At 46.7% G+C, this 19559-nt stretch overlaps 1 protein-coding gene across 2 annotated transcripts in view; it reads right to left on the minus strand.

The window, feature by feature from the left end:
- The window catches only part of SNAP25 (synaptosome associated protein 25), a 68305-nt gene extending 50583 nt beyond the window's left edge, over positions 1–17722 (minus strand). The window contains exon 1 of one of the 2 annotated variants that reach the window (XM_029072237.1): positions 17539–17722. The gene's annotated coding sequence lies outside the window, so the exon portion shown is untranslated. The remainder of the gene's footprint in view (positions 1–17538) is intronic. The other variant, XM_029072236.1, reaches the window with a different exon arrangement.
- Between the last annotated feature and the right edge of the window lie 1837 nt (positions 17723–19559).

Genomic DNA, 19559 nt, shown 5'->3' on the forward strand with positions numbered 1-19559 from the left:
TAAACTTGTATCTACCCTAGCGTTTAGAATAGTATTTGGCACATAGTAAGCACTTAAAAAATACCACTGAGAAAAGGGGGGCTAGAAGGGAGATATTGGATTTGAGTGGGGTGAGAACCAGGCCGGATGAAAGCATAAGTGTACCCAGGAATTAGCCTGGCTGGGCACTCTGGGCATCTCTTCTCATTTCCTCATACCAGACAGATTGTGTTCTCCAAGGCAGGGGATGCCTCTGGCTCATTAACTGTCTCGTCACAAGCCAAGTGCTGTTCAGTCAGGTAATGGATGTACTGTACCCAGTGACTTATGGCCGGGGAAATGGGGCGAGAGGGTTCCAATTTGCACCAGGAAGTCGCTCGACTTATCTCTCGGAGATCAAAACCCGAGCCTGGAATGTGGAGAGAATTAGGTAGTAACCAAGACAAACTAATTATTCTTCTCCAAATGAAGAAGGCCCACTAGATAGAGAAGCAGCATGACATAGTGGTGAGCACAGCCCTGGGAGTTAGAAGGACACTGGTTCTAATCTCGGCTCCGCTGCTTGTCTGCTGTGTGGCCCTGGGTACGTCACTTCACTTTTCTGTGCTTCAGTTACCTCATCTGTAAAATGGGGATTAAGACTGAGCCCCAGGGGGGACAGGGACTGTGTCTAACCCTCTTTGCTTGTAACCACCCCAACACTTAGTATAGTGCCTGGCTCATAGTAAGCACTTAACAAATACCATAATTATTATTATTATTATTATAGATACCGATTTTCTACAACTCCTATTAAAGACTAAGCCATGATTAAAGAGGAACCTCAGAGCTGTTAACACCTCCCTTTCCGGTCCCCTTGCCGACATCTTTGTTGGCACAGTGAAGGAGGTATAACAGGCCTGGAGATTGCTTTGGGAAGGGGAAAATGATTCAAATCTTGTTATTTTACTGCTCAAGCCTGGTGTTTAGAGTGCTTAAGTTCCAAATGGAAGCCTGGGTCACCACCTGGCATGCCCTTTGGCTTGGTTTTGCTAGGAAGAATCAGCCACGTTGATGGAAAATCGGCTGGGATTCACTCATATTCCTGGAGGCTGATTGCCGTACGTCTCCCTCCTCCCCGATGGCATTAGGGAATGAATCATTCTCCCTTATGGGACTCCATCCATCACTGTGTTAAACAATCATCTGGAACATTTACCGGGGGACCCAAATTATATCCGGTTATTCAAGAAAATGAGTGTTTCTGTTTTACTGGCTTTAACCCAAGGGTATAAAAGTCCCCAGGACATACATATAATCATCCTTACCACTTAATGATATATACCAGCCTATGGATTCTACTTATCCATTCACTTATTTAATCACCTATCTTGGCTTACTCTTGTCTTCAGTTAAATCTTTATTTCACTCTCGCTCCCCTAATTGCCAACAATCTGGGTTTGCCTGTCCCCCATTTGAGCATAAGCTCCTTGAAGGTAGGGGCCGTGTCTTTATCTCCACCGAAGTTTCCCAAGTGCTTGTAAAGTGCTCTACACATAGTAGGCGCTCAGTAAATGCTACTGATTGTTTGGCCAACCATCTGTAGTGTCCTCTCTCAAGATGCCTAAGGGAGCGAATGTGTATTTCTGCTGGCCACCAACAGAGATCCAGAAGCTTCTATGAAATGGAGCCAAAACACTAGTGCCAAGCCTGCAGTATCTAAAAATAACAATATTGATGGCCTGGAATCGCTTAATAAAGTAAAAGGACAGACCAGAGGTCATGGTTTTAGGATTCAAAGGTCTCAGAGAATTGCTTAAGATCTTAGGACAAGGAGACCAACGCAATAAAGATGACTATCCAGAACAAGAGAGAATCTGGGGGGACTAAAGGAAAAGGAGGAGATTCTAGAAATGATACTGCTAACATGAAGAGATGGAATGAGAGAGGATCAACAGGAAGAGGAAAACATAGGTGTTTTTTTAAAAAAAAATTTCAATTTACTTCCTTTTAAAAACTCTTTGCACCCAATTTGACAAGCAGCAGCATTGCCTAGCAGAAAACTATGTGCCTCAGTTTTCTCATCAGCAAAATAAGAACTCAATATCTGTTCTCCGTCCTACTTAGACTGTGAGGCTTATGTGGGTCAGGGACCGTCTCCCCCTTGATGAACTTGTATGTACCCCAGTGCTTAGAACAGTGCTTGACACACAGTAAGTGTTTAGAAATACAACAATAATAATAATGAAAACTTCAAAAGATCCGAAAACATCTGGGAAGTTAATTTGTTAATGTCTTCTAGCGTACCGCCACTGACCGCTTATAAGAATAATAATTGTAGTATTTGTTAAGTGCTTACTGTGTACTAGGTACTGGGGTAGAGACAAGATCATCAGATGGGGCTCATAGTCTAAGAAGGAGGGGAGAAAAGGTATCGAATCTCCATTTTAGAGATGGGGGAACTGATGCCCAGAGAAGTAAAGCGACTCGCCCAAGGTCACACAGCAGGTGAGTAGCAGCAGTGGCATTGTAACCCAGGTCCACCAACTCCCAGGCCTCTGCCCTTCCTACTAGGCCATGCTGCTTCTCTATTTATGTAGCCGAGTAGCTTGGTATCCCTCTGATCACTGACACATCTCAGTTCTGAACCTCTGCTCTCCCCTCCACAAAAAGCTCAGCCTTCCTGATGTAATAACTTGGAGCAATACTGCCCGGCTGCAGCATTATTAAAGTCAGCAAATGACTCTCCACGTGATTATTCAGTGACTGGCTAGCCGGTCCCTGAAGGGAGCCGAAGAAGAGTCTAATAGTACTCAGAACCTAACTGTTCAGAAGAGTATGACTAGAAAACATGATGACTCAGAAGTCCCCTGCTAATACAGTATATGGAATAATTAAAACAAGGGCAGAGAGTTTATCCTGCTGTGAGGCACTAAAGAACTTGTCTATAGTGTTTTCCATTCCACTCAGCACAATCTCCAAGCCCTCAGGGATTTTTCCACTGCCTTCTCTCTCGCGTCCCGTTGCCAAAGCTCACTCAACTGGCAGGGCCTCTGCAGCTGACAGTCCCACATCTAAGAGGTATTTCAGTTTGCCGAGAATTCTCTTTCCACATTGTCGATGTCAAGAGCAGTGAGGATGCCAGGCTTTCTGAAGAAGGTATTTCGGTACCATTTGTTTGTATTTCTGTATATACGTGTTCATTTGTACATCTGAAATTTAATGTCCGTCTTCCCCTCTAGACTGTAAACTCCCGGAGGGCAGGGATCATGTACACCAACTCTATCGTATTTTTCACTCAGTCCAGTGCTCTGTGCACAGTAAATACTCAATAAATAGCATCGATGATAATGATAACTGTGAGGCATCCCAAAGGGAGTCTAAAGAACCCAAAGTGAGAGGGAAAACTGTGACTCGACCAGGCCACTTGCTCAGTTCATGTAGCAGATCCTAGCAAGCAGAGCCAAGAATTCCACCCCAGTTCTCCTGGTGTGGCATCACCGTGCTGCCCATGGTACAGCTTGCTCTCCATTTGAGAAGCAGCGTGGCTCAGTGGAAAGAGCATGGACTTGGGAGTCAGAGGTCACGGGTTCTAATCCCGGCTCCACCACTTGTCAGCTGTGTGACTTTGGGCAAGTCACTTAACTTCTCTTTGCCTCAGTTATCTCTAAAATGGGGATTAAGACTGTGAGCCCCACGTGGGACAACCTGATCACCTTGTATCCCCCAGCACTTAGAACAGTGCTTGGCACATAGTAAGGGCTTAACAAATGCCATCATTATTATTACTATTATTATTTAGCTCGCGTTCTAAACCTGTGGAGCTGATAGTCTTCAAGAGAAGAGCACGGACTCTTCGGGACTGCAGGGTTGCCCACATTTGGCTGGGCTTTTTGTCGCTAGCTTGCATTGGCAGTGCTCTTAAAAAAAAATTCACCGGGGAGTCTCCCTAAATTATTAATACACAAACTTCAGTAATGAGCTACGCATAATGCTCTGGAAACTTGAGAAGGCAAACAGAATCAATGAGCAGGCCACATTCAACACGTTAGGGAAGCATCAACCTTTATAAAGCCAACAATGTTCTAACCTCCCCTTCCCCCAGGTGATTGCACATGCATTTCTCAAGAGCACTACCTACATGATCAAAATAGTTCTTAAGGACCTTAAAATATTCCTTAAAAAATTATTCTGTGGATTGGCCTTAAACTGGATTAGTTTTCTTTTTCCTATTGCCCGTTGGAAAAGAAGCGTTATAAACCAGTAAGTTCAGCCGTATTCCCGGTCTCTCCCCCTCCCCCTGCTCCCTCTTTCTGATATCTCTGCCACGACCTTTTAATCCATAGCCCCTTACTTCCATTTTAACCATTAAGGTTAAATAGCAGGTGACCAGTCTGTTGTCAGCTGGAAAGAGAAAGCTGTTGTCCTGGTATGCAATCCAAGTGCCTTGCCCTCCCCCTTCCCATCCAGATCACCACGTTACAAATCTCCCATTCCTCAAATCCAAACACTGTCCAGTGTTCTCTTGGGTGCCATCTGGCACTGGCACACACTTTCTTAGCTGGCGTAGATTCAGTAGTGGAGTGAAGTCACATTAAGATCCAGTGCCAACTGTTGCTGTGCTTCATCCAGATTCAGATGTGAGGCATCCAAAGAACCCAAATGGAGAGTGGGCATTGTGACAGAGAGAGTGTCGGGGTGGAGGGGTGGATGGGAAGCCTCCCAGGGGGCCAGTTACTCGTGCACATTTGTCTACGGAAGCCTTTTAGGCCAAGGATGCCATTTCTTCAGTAGGAGCGACTCCTTTGGCTTCTTCGGCCTATCGACTTGTGATCTGTCACCCAGAAAATCATCATGAGCAGGAACTTGAACCTGAACTTGACCCTAGCTTGAGGAGTCTCAGCGGGCAGGCTGCTGCCCATAAATGGTGCAGATGTCTCTGCCCGATTCGCTCTACCTGACACCAAGTGGAACACCGGACCCAATTCTGGGCCTTCAGAGCGTGCAGCAGACCTCCTAACCAGAGACCAGGTCCTGGCTCTGACCTCCATCTCTCCCTGCTCCCTGACTCTCACTCTGGGAAGAGCGAGGACTGTGGGTACAAGGCCTGCCACTTGACTGGTGGAAAGGCTGGAGAAATAGCATCTAGACTATGTTGACTCCTTCCTCTCAAAATTCCCACCACACTGTCGGGTGGCCCTGAATACAGTCTCCGGAAGGATTACTAACTTTTTGAAGAAGGCGGCCCCTCCGCTGTTATCCACTTGTGTTTTATGGTATTCGATAAGTGCTTACTATATGCCAAGCACTATACTAAGTGCTGGGGTAGAAGTTATAAGAGTCCAGGGGAAGGGGAAAAAGTTGGGAAGGAGCACAAAGGGAAAAGCAGGTCTGGGAGATTCAGCTGCAAGAGAAAACTCTTCCTTTTGCCAGATATGTTCCTTCCCTTTTGTCAGACTGGCAAACTCAGAAGGAAATGAGAAAGAAGGGAAACAGCAATAGGTTACTTAGCTTTATTAGCTTGGGTCAGATGCTGTATGGTCCTAACTTCCCCAGGCTCCCTTCTCTCCACCCCTCTTATCTTCCTAAGTTCTTTCCTTTCCCAAGGTGGCCCAGGAGCAGGCCAAGAGAGGAGGAGGAAACGTAGGATTTAAATGGCCTGGGATCTCTCAGAGACTCAGCTCACAAGTCTTCTATACAGTGGGTCTGGGGAGAAGGCATACTAGGAAATAGGCTTGTTGGTTAGCCTCTTGAATTTGTTATTGGAAGGCCCGGTGAGGCAGCGATAGGTGGAAGTTGCATCTAACTTCTGCTCTAATCCTAGACCAATTGTGAACATGCTGCAGCAGCTGCTGGCATTTACATTTAAAGTTGAAAAGCTTCATTTTCTCAGCACGGTTTCCTTTCCTGCAACCCCCAATTGCAGCAACAATTTCAAAGCATCTGCCAGACACAGGAACCCAGAGTGACAAGCATCTTTTTCTTTGCTCACCTTTCTTGCCATGGGAGGCCACCCTGAAGAGGCAGATTTTGCTAGAGTTTTTTTAGGAATTATATTTTCACAGCTCACAAAATTTGCCAGTATATTTCTTGGCTCAAGTATCAACTCTGGGCTTGGAGAAATGGGTTATAAATGGCGGCCCTAGCAAACAAAGCCAGCTGCAAGAGTTGCTGATTCACTGTATTCACGTTTCCACAAACCAAAAAAAAAATAATAAAGGCAAAAAAAAGGCCCCAAACAAAACAGAATATAAAATGAAGTCAACAGATGTAATGTCAATGCTAGGCTACAAAATAGCTTGCAGCAGTTTTCTTTTTTCAAAAAGCAAAGGATAAAAAGATGTTTTGCATATAAACTCTCAAATCCTTGAGGGTCCTGAAGCTCATTATATAAATCACAAGAAAGGGTCTTGAATAATTTAAATTAAAAGCCCAAACTAGTTGGATTAAATCTGGGTATTGAAACCACTTTAGCATAGTGATAAGACCAGTGTGGAACTGTTTCTTCTACATAGTAACTCAGATCATAATGACAGAAATAGTAATATCAATGATGATAATAATAATTATATTTGTTAAGCATTAATTATGTGTCAAGCACTGTGTTAAGGGCTAGGATTGCTGTAAAATAGTCAAGTTGAACACAGCTCCTGTACCACATGAAGCTCACAGTCTAAGTAGGATGGAGAACAGTTTTTGAATCACCATTTTTCAGAGGAAGAAACTGAGGCACAGAGAAGTTACATGACTTGTCCATGGTCACTCATCAGGAAAGTTGGGGGAGCTTGGATTAGAACCCAGGAACTCTGACTCCCAGGTCTGTGTGCTCCTTCCACTAGGGCACACAACTGTATTTTTCAACTTTCCCCAAATGGGAGAATCAGAAGACAACAGAGGTTCTCTTTCCTACTTCACAACCCAAAGTGCTCAATCCAGAAAATAATTAGATGCAAAAAGACCTATTACTTCAGTAAATCTTTAAATAAATTGAGAACATTTAGCTACCAATGGCAAACAAGAACCAAAGATAGTTGCAATCTGACATTTCAGAGTATTTCATAGGTAACACTGAACACATATCATTGAAGCTCGTTCTATCAGGAGCTATTAGGACAATAGAATCTTCATTTATCACTGTCGAGCATAGAATGGCTCCCATTTGTCCCTTCCACTAGATCCTAGATTGTCAGAGCATGGAAAGCAATGTCCTTTATTGAAAACTATGAATTTTGCCCATGTGGTATGTCTATCTATGTTCAGTCAATCAATCAAACATATTTCTTGAGTGCTCGCTATGTGCAAAACACCATACTAAATGCTTAGGAGAGTACAATACAATTATCCAAGGATCTCATAACCATTGCCCGGTTCACTGACACCAAGCACTACCTCCATTTTCAAGGGGAGAGAGCGAGAAGGAGAGTGGTTTAGTAATAATTTCAAAATTATCCAGCTGGAAATTGTCAAGACGGAAAAGGAAAAAAGAGGAATTTCTGGATCTGGTTCCAGTACATCTGCTGGGTCTGTGTCTAGTGGAGAAGGAGGTGTGTCAGGTGTGTCAGCCTTGACCATCTGAATTGTTACCACATCTGAGAAGCAGCATGGCATAGTGGATAGAGCACGGGCCTGAGAGTCCGAAGGTCATGGGTTCTAATCCCAACTCCGCCACGTGTCTGCTGTGTGACCTTGGGCAAGTCATTTCACTTCTCTGTGCCTCAGTTTCCTCATCTGTAAAATGAGGATTGAGACTATGAGCCCCACATGGGACCGGGACTGTGTCCAACCCAATTTGCTTGTATCCACTCCAGTGCTTACGGCACACAGTAAGTGCTTAACAAATAGTATTATTATTATTATCTTGGGTGTATTGATAATTTGTCCCTGTGATGAATTGGCTTGTATTGTGAAGGGAAGAATCACATACATAAAAAAATGAAAAAGGTAGAAGGATAAGGAACATATGGTAAATGAATTCAATATGCACATATTACATTTAGTACTCTTCCAGAGAGTAAAGCTGTGACCATCATTAATGCTCTCCGATAGTCATCTGAGGCAGGTGTGTAACAGACCTGAACAATAATCTCACATTTTTAGCATGTGTTTGAAGGGACACATTACCATTTCAACCATAACATGAAGAACTCAATCTCTAAAACTCTAAATGGGTGCATCTCATTGATTTTATATATTTCGTGTCAGTAGTGGGGAATGCTGTGTGATCAGATCACAAGGGGAACAGTGAGGTAGCAAAGCAATCTAAACCATTGTAAATTATGGCGTTACTATTATTCCATTTGGGTAATTACCATATGTTATCTCAGCATCCTGAGGAATAAAGAAAGGGCAATGATGAACAATATTTTCCTCTTTCACTTGATTTAAAATTCAGCTTCACTTCTTGGATAAGAAGCATTTTTCTACCTAAAGGAACCAGAGGAAAACACAAAAATCTGTAATCTGTTGGGATCAGTGTGGCCAAGTGGAAAGAGTACAGGCCTGGGAGTCAGGGGGCTTGGGTTCTAATCCCTGCACTGACACTTACCTGTTGTATGACCATGGACCAGTCACTTAACTTCTCTTGGCTTCAGTTTCCTCAACTGTAAAATGGGGATTAAATACCTCACTCAATCACCTCACCACCTCCTTCCTCACTTCACTACTTTCCTACTACCACCCAGCCCACCTACTTGGCTCCTCTAATGCTAACCTACTCACTGTCCCTCGGTCTCCTCTATCTCGACGCCGACCTCTCGTCCACATCCTGCCTCTGGCCTGGAACACCTTCCCTCTTCATATCTGACAGACAATTATTCTCCTCAACTTCAAAGTCTTATTGAAGGCACATCTCCTCCAAGAGGCCTTCCCTGATTAAGCCCTCTTTTCCTTTATACCCACTCCTTTCTGCATCGCCCTGACTCGATCCCTTTTTTCATTCTCCCTACAAACTCCACAGAATTTATGTATATATCCATAATTTATTTATATTACTGTCTCTTCTCTAGTCTGTAAACTCGTTGTGGGCAGGGAATGTGTCTGATATACTGCTAAATTGTACTCTCCCGAGGCCTTAGTACAGTGGTCTGCGCACAGTAAGCGCTTGATAAATATGATTGATTGATTGATTGATTAACTTCCCTGGCTTCCGGTCGCTCGTCTGTAAAATAGGGACTAAATACTCCTTCTCCCCCCCTTTAAACTGGGAGCTCCCTGTGGGACAGGGACTGTGTCCAACATGATTATCTAGTATCTACCCCTTCATTTTCAAATCAAGCGTTTCGATTCAACAGAAGCCCCCAGGGATTAAATTTAAGCATTTACTTAGAGACTTTCACATATAAAAGAGATTCCTCTGCTTAATCTTCCTCATTGGGAGTTTTAGCTGTTGAAGTCACTTGTCAGTTTAGTAATTCTCAATTATCCTAGCTAAAGGAGGGGAGCAGTGACGTGGATAATTCAAAACACCAGATAATATAAGGAATCTTGCTTGGAGTCTGGCTGGGCAGTCCCAGAAAGGTCTCGCTCGGACAGTAGAGGTAGCCTTTCATCAGTGGATATTGAAAAGAGTCACTGTTGAGGCCTGGATTTTGCAGTGTGGGAGGAGCCTGAAGGAAATGATGACAGCCATAAGTGAGAGATAAAGAAAATATGCTTCAGATAATGCTCCTGTGAATAACTAGCCTCGCTGCATAGTGAGTAAAGCAGTGTAAAGATTTTCCTTTTTAACAGTCAGCTTTCCCCTAGGAGAATACTGTTGTAAATTGTAGCAGAGATTGGTTTTAAAGAAACCTTCTCGAACCCTGGGCCTAATCGATAAATGATTTTCCTTGGAATAGTGTCCAATGGCCATTTTCCCGGGTCCTCTCTTTGGCGCTACGGTGATCATGAAGACTTTTAAAGTCTTGCTGGTTTAGGCATTTTGAAGCCCACAGATCAGAAAGTCTCTTTCTCCTTGGACTACGTCCTCGCTGCTGCTTTGAAATATTAACTCATCTCTGACTCCTGAGAAGATCATTCCCTGCTTTGATCAGTTTTTGAGAGCAACCAGATTCATTCCACTTGGGGAATTTGGAAATATTAATATTTAAAGGCTAAAGGCATTTTGACCACCCTGGGGCAGGTGGGGGCAGCAAGGTTTAATGGAAGGAGCACAGGCCCGGGAGTCACAGGACCTGGGTTCTAATCCCGGCTCTGCCACATGCCTGCTGTGTGACCTTGGACAAGTCACTTAACTTCTCTGCATCTCAGTTACCTCACCTGTAAAATGGGGATTAAATCTTACTCCCTCCTACTTAGACTGTGAGCCCTGTGTGGAACAGGGACTGTGTCCAACCTGATTAACTCGTGTCTTTCCTAGTGCTTAGAAGAGTGCTTGGCACATAGTAAATGCTTAACAAGTACCATTATTATTATTGTTATTAATATTATTAATATTGCTCAAGATCAGAATGAGGAAGGTTCAGAAGAGAAAGCTTTTAGAAGGGAAAGTGTTTTGCTAATTCAGCTTCCAGGTTCAGAAATGAGTTATCATTCACAGGCAGAATGCACGATAGAACTTCACAGTTATATCTCCCTTCAATTTATTCTGAGCGTGTGCAGGATAAAAGAAACAGTAATCAACTGGAGCAGGATCACATGGAATAAACCATAAGTTCAGAAAGCTCCTTGATGAAGTACTTCCATGTAAAAACACGGATTTGGGAATTTGATTGATTTGGGAGACTTTTACCTTTTGGGCTTTGGTTAATCAATCGGTGGTATTTATTGAGCACTTACTGTGGGCAGAACACTGTACTAAGCGCCTGGAGAGTTAAGATGTGTTCCCAGCCCACAACAAGCTTATAGACCAAGGGGGTTAACTTAGGGTACCAGGTCAGCAACTAAAGCCAACATTTGATGGCCTCTTCAGGAAAATGTACCAGGTGAATGCAAATTAATGTTAGTTACTCTTACAGGTTTACCACCACTACTCCCATACATTAGGTACAAGTAAGGAGCAATTTAATCATCTCCCGGGTTCTGGCCCAATATTATTCTTAAGAAATAGCAAGGACCTGACAAGGAAATTTAATACATAGGTTATCTCAGGAGACATGCAGTATGTGGTTGGGAAGAGTTCAAAGGTCATGCAACACCCCCCTCCCCCATTACATCATGAATATTTGTGATCACTCAAAATCTCTGACCACTGGGGCTTAGAGAATTGAATCCCATCTTTAGGCCCAAATTGATTCTTGTCCACTTTTATAGGTATTTCCCCCACTCCTGGGGATTGTTTGAAGATGTTCTTCTCAGTTTTGATTCATCATAAAATGGCCTCCCAAATCTGCTAGGAACTGGTTTTGCCTGACAAAATACTTACGTAAACACTCCTACCTGCCGGACAGACATTCTGTCCAATAATTTATGATCTCTGTGGGGCTTTTTATGGTATTTGTTTATCACTTATTATGTGCAAGGCACTGTACTAAGCATTGGGTATGTACAAGCTAATAAGGCTGGGCAGTCTAGATCCCACATGGGCCTCACAGATTTAATCCCCATTTTACAGGTGAGATAACTGAGGCACCGAGAAGTGGGATGACTTGCCCAACATCACACAGAAGACAAGTGGTGGAGGCAGAATTAGAATCCAGGTCCTCTGACACCCAGGCCCGAGCTCTTTCCACTAGACCACACAGCAATTTAGTTGCTGTATGACACTGGGTAACTGATCTAACTTCTCTGTTTCTCAATTTCCCCCACTCAAATGAACTGAAACAACAGTCTTTGTTCCCTCATCAATCTAAAAGATATGTGCAACCCTTGGGGTTTGGGGAAGAATGGTACTGAGTAAACCCCAAGGTGACTACTATCTCTATTTCTACTACCATTCCAATTATTGTCACCAAGTGAAGCTCCTGAGGGTACAGTGATATATTTTTGGGACTCACAGAGAGACAGAAACTTCCCTTGGTCCTTGCCATCCATCAAATGGAGAATTCCAGTCCAGCCTGCAGTCGCTTGGGCCTCTGTTCACACTACTCCTTCCCCATACAGTTGGATAAGAGGAACTATCATTACTATTAATGATAGTAACTATCAGTAACTATAATTAATATTAATAGTAGTAACTAGTAAAAAGAGGAACTATTTATTACTCTATTTTACTAATGATGTATATATATAACTATGATTCTATTTTATCTACATGATGGTTTTGATGCCTACTTGTTTTGTTTCGCTGTCTCCCCATTTTAGACTGTGCGCCCGTTGTTGGGCAGGGATTGTCTCTATCTCTTGCCGAATCGTACATTCCAAGCACTTAGTACAGTGCTCTGCACATAGTAAGCCCTCAATAAATGCGATTGAATGAATAAATGAATGAACTATCAGAGGGGAGTGAGGGATGGTCACCACGAAGGTGACAGAATCATTAGCAGCCCTGTCCACCATTCCAAGTCCTAAATGGTGCTGTTTGACCCTCCCTCATCACCCTTCCCGGAGCTCACCTCCTGCCAGGATATGACATGGTGCAACCCCTCACTTCTCATACCTCAAGTCTTTGTGAATTTAAATCAGCTGAATCTCCCCTATGTGGTGGGAGAGGCCTTTCTTTCAGACTCAAAAATGGGTTCCATGACAGTCACCTCACCTACGTCAGTGTTTTGTATTCTCCCAAGGTCTCTGCACTCAGGAAGTGTTCGATAATTACCACTGTTTCATTGATTGGCATTGTCCCCCTCAGCAGCAGCGGCAGCTGGGGTTATCAGAGGCTGAAGCTGGGAACAGAAAGGGGATGGGCGGCGATAAGGAAAGGCTATCATCAGGGCTATCAGCAGACTGAACACCACCGAGCGGCGACCTTATAGTGAATTATTCCACAAAGGGATGTAAGATACTGGCTTAAATAATCTCTGACATATTTTGGAGGCCATTTTCTTTCTAAACATTTTTGTAATGCCTGGATATATGCCCAGCATTTGTGCTTTATCATTTTCGATCGCTTTCCAAATCTGCTTTTAGAATTTCGGGTTCTTTTTTTTCCCCGCTCCCTGACCATTCAAGTATGGAACACCCCAGCAATTGAATTTTCATTATGAAAATGTCCTGGGATATGGCAAAATGACCTGGATTCTACTGAGATTCCTCTGCAGCCTGTGGTCCTCAGATTTTTATAAAGGTCACTTCTCCATTTCTTGCTTCATCATTGATTGGGGCATCTCTTCCTGGCCTCGTCTCTCTTGTTCTTACCTGATGTCAGTCACTCTGCTGGCCCCATAAAGAAACCAGGTAATTGACCTCTCAGTTCACCTCTGCATGAGGCAGCAAAACAGAGAAGGAAAAAAAAAAGCACTTCTGAACTAATTTTCCCCAGTCAGCCGTCTGGGAAAGAAAAATCAGATTTAGTGCAAGTCGCCCCAGCCAGATGTTTTTCTTAAGAAGGAATGGGAACACTCCCTAGAGACTTCCTATTTATGTTCCCACTTCTCCAAATAGCAATAACATGTATCTCTGCAATGGCCATCTCTCTTCCTGCCCACCCATCCCACCCCCCTCCCAACTAACACCCTGCCACATAGTCACATTGTCTATTTTAGATCTGCAGTGCCGTTAGTCTTTCTCTTGGGAAGCAGTTCCTCTCCCAAGTCTGCCACAATCACTAAAGATTAAACATGCAACAAAGCCACTGGCCATCTGAGTGGGCTATTGGGTAGCGGGACTGGGCAGTGAGAGATAAGAAAAGGAGATAGAGGGAGAAAGAGAGAGAAAGAGAGACAGACGAATGTATGCATGCCCGCACTATCTCCTATCCACCCCTGCACCTGAACTCAAGCACTGCAGCACTTTATTTCCAGTCATCTGGGTAGCCTGTTTACTGCCGCCTTCAAGATTCCCAGTGTCACCGACATCTTCTCTCAATAGACCAGTCAGCAGAAACATTTAGCTTTTGGACTATTTATTCTGAAATGCAGGAGGTGCGCAGATCGGGAGAGAGGAAGTTGGTGGCATTCTGCACAGTGTTTGTTATTTGAATATTCCTCAGAGTAACTACCCATCGCCACGGATTTCTGGCTTTCACAGTCTATCTGGCGGTTTGACCCCGTACCTCCCCAATAGTTCTCTCTCTTCAATAATGGCAAAGTGAAATTTACATTGACTCTCCGGTCAAGGCGTGCTTGAGTGTGTGTGTGTGTGGTGGGGGGCACTCACAGACACGCAAGCATACACTTCCTTTAGAGCGGCACCGAACGGTGCCTCGAGTTTGATGCAATCTGCCTGGCTCCTGTCATCAATCATCCCCTGTGACACACAGGAAGCAGCTCTCTCCCCTCTTTTGCTGGAGAGGGGCAGCCTGTCAGTTTTTCCAGCCAATGGTGATTCCTCAACATCTTTCGAGATCTCTCTCTCTCATACCGAATTGCATTGACAAGAGCTGCTGATGCTTATCTTGTGCTAAAGTTTAAAACGTTTCTTTTCTTACCTTTAAGGGTTTGAAAAACGTTTTCCAGAAACATGGAGATAAGATGTTTCTTGAACCTGCATCATCCAAACCCAGTAGATTGAATCCTCTTCCTCTCTCTCCTATCTCCCCACCATTCCCCTCAATTCTATCAGTCCCGCAACTCTGGTTTCCAGGCTCTGTTGACCGGGGTCAAAACAGAACTGGATGAGATGCAGACCTTCACTGGGGTTAACGTATGTACAGCAGGCTATAGAAAACAAACCAAGATCACAACGGAGGAAAAGATAATTTTCCATCTCGAAGATTTTCCAGAGACTGCATTTTTCAAATGTGAATTTTGAGACAACCCGGGAGAAATACGACCTCAGGGCGGTGAGGGGGTCGGGGAGTTAATGAATCTGTTGAGATCTCATAGAAAGACCTTCAAGCTAATTCTGGTCTTTTCCCTGGTTGCCCTTGAATATCTGCGAGGTCTAGGTATCCGTTCTGACCTCACTTTCCAGGTTTTCAAACGGAAAAGGCGTCCATAGGGAATTGTTCTCTCTTGAGAAATCCCAGAATAAGTTCATTTAAATTTGCGATCTAACATGATCTTATAAACTTGCCCCCCAAATGTATTCATATTCTTTCCCCTTTCTATTTTGCCATCTCCTCCCCCTCCATAATGTTGACTGCAGAGTTCTGTCCTCTCCCCATTCTCTCATGAGCTGGGAACAAACAGCAGTAATTACTAATGCCCAAGCACGTAAATCTGGCAGCTCTAGTGGCTTTCATTTGACGCAACTACGCAGAGAGCTGTCTGGACGTGCAGCAGGATAGCATTCCTATGAAGTTGAAGTCTTTCTGTTTTCCTTTTTTTTATGTCTCCTGCCCACCTTACTCTTCAGCTCCGTGCCCCCCATCCCCCTCCGCCCCGCACACGCACACACACACACACACACACACTGCAACACAGCCCACAACCAAACCTAGACTTGTTTATTTGTCCATCGGAGACTGCAAAGTCACCAACTTTTCTGCAAAACAGTTATCTGGTCTTGGATAAATGAACACTAAGGTAATTTTACAATCTCTCTCTCTGTCACACACATACACTAGCACACACATTCACACACACACACACACACAAACACACACTCCCATATGCTCCTATGGGAAAAGGAACCAGAAGATTAATTTTCTGTTCCCCATTTAGGTTCAGCAGTTCCATCACAAAAATGATCTCAGTTACTTTCTGGGAGATGTTGGAGGATATTATTTTAATGCAACGTAGGCATTTACATGGTTCTGTGAATATCTGTACAGTGTCACCATTATTCCTCAAAAGAATCTGACCTAGAACGCGCTCTACGCGTTTTACCGAAACTAGAGGGAAGAGATGGTTTTTGCCAGTATAGAGGCACCCAGCCAGGGCTTTGAAATGGTTAAAACCCTTTATTCACTGACATCTCGGGTAACCGTGACCATCTCAGGGAACACCTGTGAAATTTCACGGCCCGAACTGCAGCAGCTTTTTTAGAACAAGGTCCCGTTTAAACAGAACCGCCCAGATGCTTCCACTTGAAGTCACGGTTGAGGAGGACACCGTTGGGTTCTCCTCAGAGGGATCTGTCGCTAACGCCGGAGAGAGCAGAGGTGAATTCCTAAATATCTTTCACCTCCTGATTGTTGACATATTCCTTCTGAAACATTTATTTCTGCCTGATGAAGCGGAAGCTTCCCGAGTGAGCTCTTAAAATGGGGCCGGGAGGAGGAGAGAGTAGAAGGAGGGGGGAAAAAAAGAAACCAACTCTCAAACCGGAATCGATGCTACTTTATTTAGCTGTCCTGTAATTGGGAAAGCTATCCCTCTTGATTAAAAAAAAAAATGGACCCTTTAGCTCTAGAGTTTCCCGGCTTACTAGGGAACGGACGGCATCAATCCCTTAAATAAGGGACTGATGTAGAGCATCGCTCCACTATTTACACACAGACACACGCGCGCAGACACACACGCGAATGCGATCTGTAGGCTGTGCGGACCGCATCCGTGATCCGTCGGGAAGGTCCGGGGTTGAATGCGGATATCTGGGGATTCCAGAAGGGGAAGGGAGGGGGAGAAGATCCAGGTTTATTCCCACGAACGGACCGGTCAATCTAAAATCAGGAGAAGGGGGGAGAGGTGGGAGGGAAGGGAGGTGTGAAGTGATGGGGGGGGGGGGTCTAGATTGGTAGGTTTTCCCCTTTTTCGGTTGAAGGAGACTCGGGGTGGGGCGGGGGGATGTGGGGGGCTTTTCCCGGAGCCCGCATTTGGGCAGGACGGTTGGGCACCCGCTCTCTGCGCCAGGGCAATGCGGGAGTCGCAGGCTCCGCTCTCCCTGGTCCTGGCAGGTGGCAGCGGCTCCAACCGCAATCCCCGGCCTGTCCCTGTCCAGAGTCCCCAGTTTCCTCCAGGTTTCTGGACCGAGCAGGGATGGCACAGTGTCCCCCCCCCCCCCCCGGTCCCCCTGGCCGACCCCCCGAGAAAGGACCATCCCGACGGGGCCCCGGAGGGCAGCCGCTCCCACTGCTCCGGCAGCTTCTGGGTGGATCACCCTGCCCCCCCTTTCTAATTCTTCATTTCCTTGGAGAGGGCATCATTGGGAAGGATGACGGTCACCGCAAGCAACGTTTACTAGAAATGTCCCGGCGTGGGGGGGAAAGAAACATCTCGAAGCCCGAAGGCTGGGGAGGGGAAAAGTAACCGTCCCGGGAACAGTCGGACGAGACTGGAGTGCGCACCCTGCTCTTTCTTTCGCATCCGTTCATTCGATCGTATTTACTGAGCGCTCACTGGGCGCAGAGCACTGTACTAAGCGCTTGGGAAGGGCAACTGGGCAGCAGATAGAGACCCTCCCCACCCAACAACGGGCTCCCAGGGGGCTCCCGTCCGTGGGGCTGTAGGGGTTGCCCCCCTGCCCCCTTTCCCACGCCCCCCCCCCCCCAGCTCTGCCCACCTCCACCTCTCCTCCCATCCCAAAGGCTCATGTGCCCCTCGGGGACCCTCCAAAACCCCTGGCCTTCGGAGGAGCCCCGTCCGGAGGCGATCTCTCCCCCCGCTCCGGCCCCAGTGGCCCTGGACACACATCCCCACACACCGTGGTGGGGTCACTTACCTGGGCTTCTGGAGGGGGGGAGGATGGGGAGGGGGCGGAGAGGCGAGGCCCACGGAGCCCGGAACGGGTTATAAGTCTAAGGATGCGCGGAGAGGCTGTGCCACCGCAGGGAGGGGAGCCAGGACCGGCCGCTCCTGACCTCCCCGGGTTTTCTTCTTCAATGCAAAGGGAGCTCTGCCCTCATCAAAGATGGCTGTCCGCTTTTGACGTCAGCAGCTTTTAATAGACCTCTCCCGGAGGGGAGGGCAGAGGAGGAAATGAGATGGAGGGAGGAGGAGGAGGAGGAGGAGGAGACAGAGACGGAGGTTGGACAGCTCCGGGCCTGCAGCGCATCGCCATCCTTCCCAGCTTAGCCCCTCAGTGGGGTGGGGGGACCCTTGATTTAGAAACCCGGGGGTCGGGGGGCACCGATTGCAAGGGGATGGTACTATATGGAGGGCAGCCCCGTCGCTCGGTTTCTGCCAATGGCCCGTTGGCTTTGCGCCGAAGCCCTGGTCGGGGTGCGGGGGGGGGGGCAAGAGGGGAAGCAGAGGAGAATGCACCAAGCCATTTGTTTTCGCCAAAGGGGTGGGCCCGAAGGGGCATCCCTCCGAAGTCTCTCCCGCTCCATATATGGCCAGCCTACGTGGGCTCTCTTTTTATGGGTGATTTCTCCCTTAGCGGAGCAGAAACTCGGATCTCGATCCGCTTGTTGTTTTGTTTGTAATTTGCCTTTTCGCCCGTCTTCGCCGCAGAAGAAGAACGATTCCGGCTCAAGGACGCAAAGCCTGTTTGGATCGGGGTCGGGCGGGGAGGGGGAGGATGCAGATCAAGCAGGTTAGCCGCTTCCCCCGTTGCGAAAACAGAGCTCGCTCCTAAAATCTTAGGCGGCGCCTGCATCGGGCCTCGGCGGAGCTAGTTTATTCTAGGCACGGAGGCGTATGTGAGCCGGAGATGAATGCAGCGCCACGGTTTGCGCGAAAAACGCCGATGGCTTTTTGATTTTTCTTTTTTTTTCTTTGCGGGAAGGGTCAGGAAGGTTCCGGTTGGGTACCAGCCGGCTCCCGGTTCACGCTCTAGGGCTGTGTGCCCAGTGCTCTGCACAGAGTAAGCGCTCAGTACATACTATCGAATGAATGAATGGGGCTTAGAGAACCATCCAGACTTTCGGGCGGGAGGGCTGGGCACTCCAGGCTCCGGAGAGTTCATTCGTCTCAGCCCCCCGAGGCACCTTGGCGCCCGGGCTTGGCCGACGGGACACTCCGCTTGCTCTGATAATAGTAATGTTGGTATTTGTTAAGCTCCTCCTCTGTGCCGAGCACTGTTCTGAGCGCTGGAGGAGATACGAGGGAGTCAGGTTGTCCCACGTGGGGCTCACCGCCTCCTTTTTACAGATGGGGTAACTGAGGCCCAGAAAAGTGAAGTGACTTGATAATGATAACGTCGCTATTTGTTAAGCGCGGACTCTGGGCCAAGCCCTGTTCTAAGCGCTGGGGGAGATGCGAGGGAGTCAGGTCGTCCCACGTGGGGCTCGCAGTCTTCATCCCCATTTCACAGATGAGGTCACTGAGGCCCAGAAAAGTGAAGTGACTTAATAATAATGTCGGTATTTGTTAAGCGCGGACTCTGGGCCGGGCACCGTTCTAGGCGCTGGGGTAGATGCAAGGTAGGTCGCCCCACGTGGGGCTCCCCGTCTTCATCCCCATTTCACAGATGAGGTCACTGAGGCCCAGAGAAGTGAAGAGATTTAATAATAATGTTGACATCTGCTAAAGCGCGTACTCTGGGCCAAGCCCTGTTCTAAGCGCTGGGGTCGATCCGAGGTAATCAGGTCGTCCCGCGTGGGGCTCACAGTCTTCATCCCCATTTTACAGATGAGGTCACTGAGGCCCAGAGAAGTGTAGTGACCTGCCCGGGGGGGTCACCCAGCTGACGGGCAGAGGAGTCGGGATTAGAACCCGCGACCCGGGACTCCCCAACCCGAGCTCTTTCCACTGAGCCACGCTGCCACCAGGGGTGACCGAAAGAAGAGCCTCCGGGCG

The sequence above is a fragment of the Ornithorhynchus anatinus genome, chromosome 9 (assembly GCF_004115215.2).
Source record: "Ornithorhynchus anatinus isolate Pmale09 chromosome 9, mOrnAna1.pri.v4, whole genome shotgun sequence".
NCBI classification, from domain to species: domain Eukaryota; kingdom Metazoa; phylum Chordata; class Mammalia; order Monotremata; family Ornithorhynchidae; genus Ornithorhynchus; species Ornithorhynchus anatinus.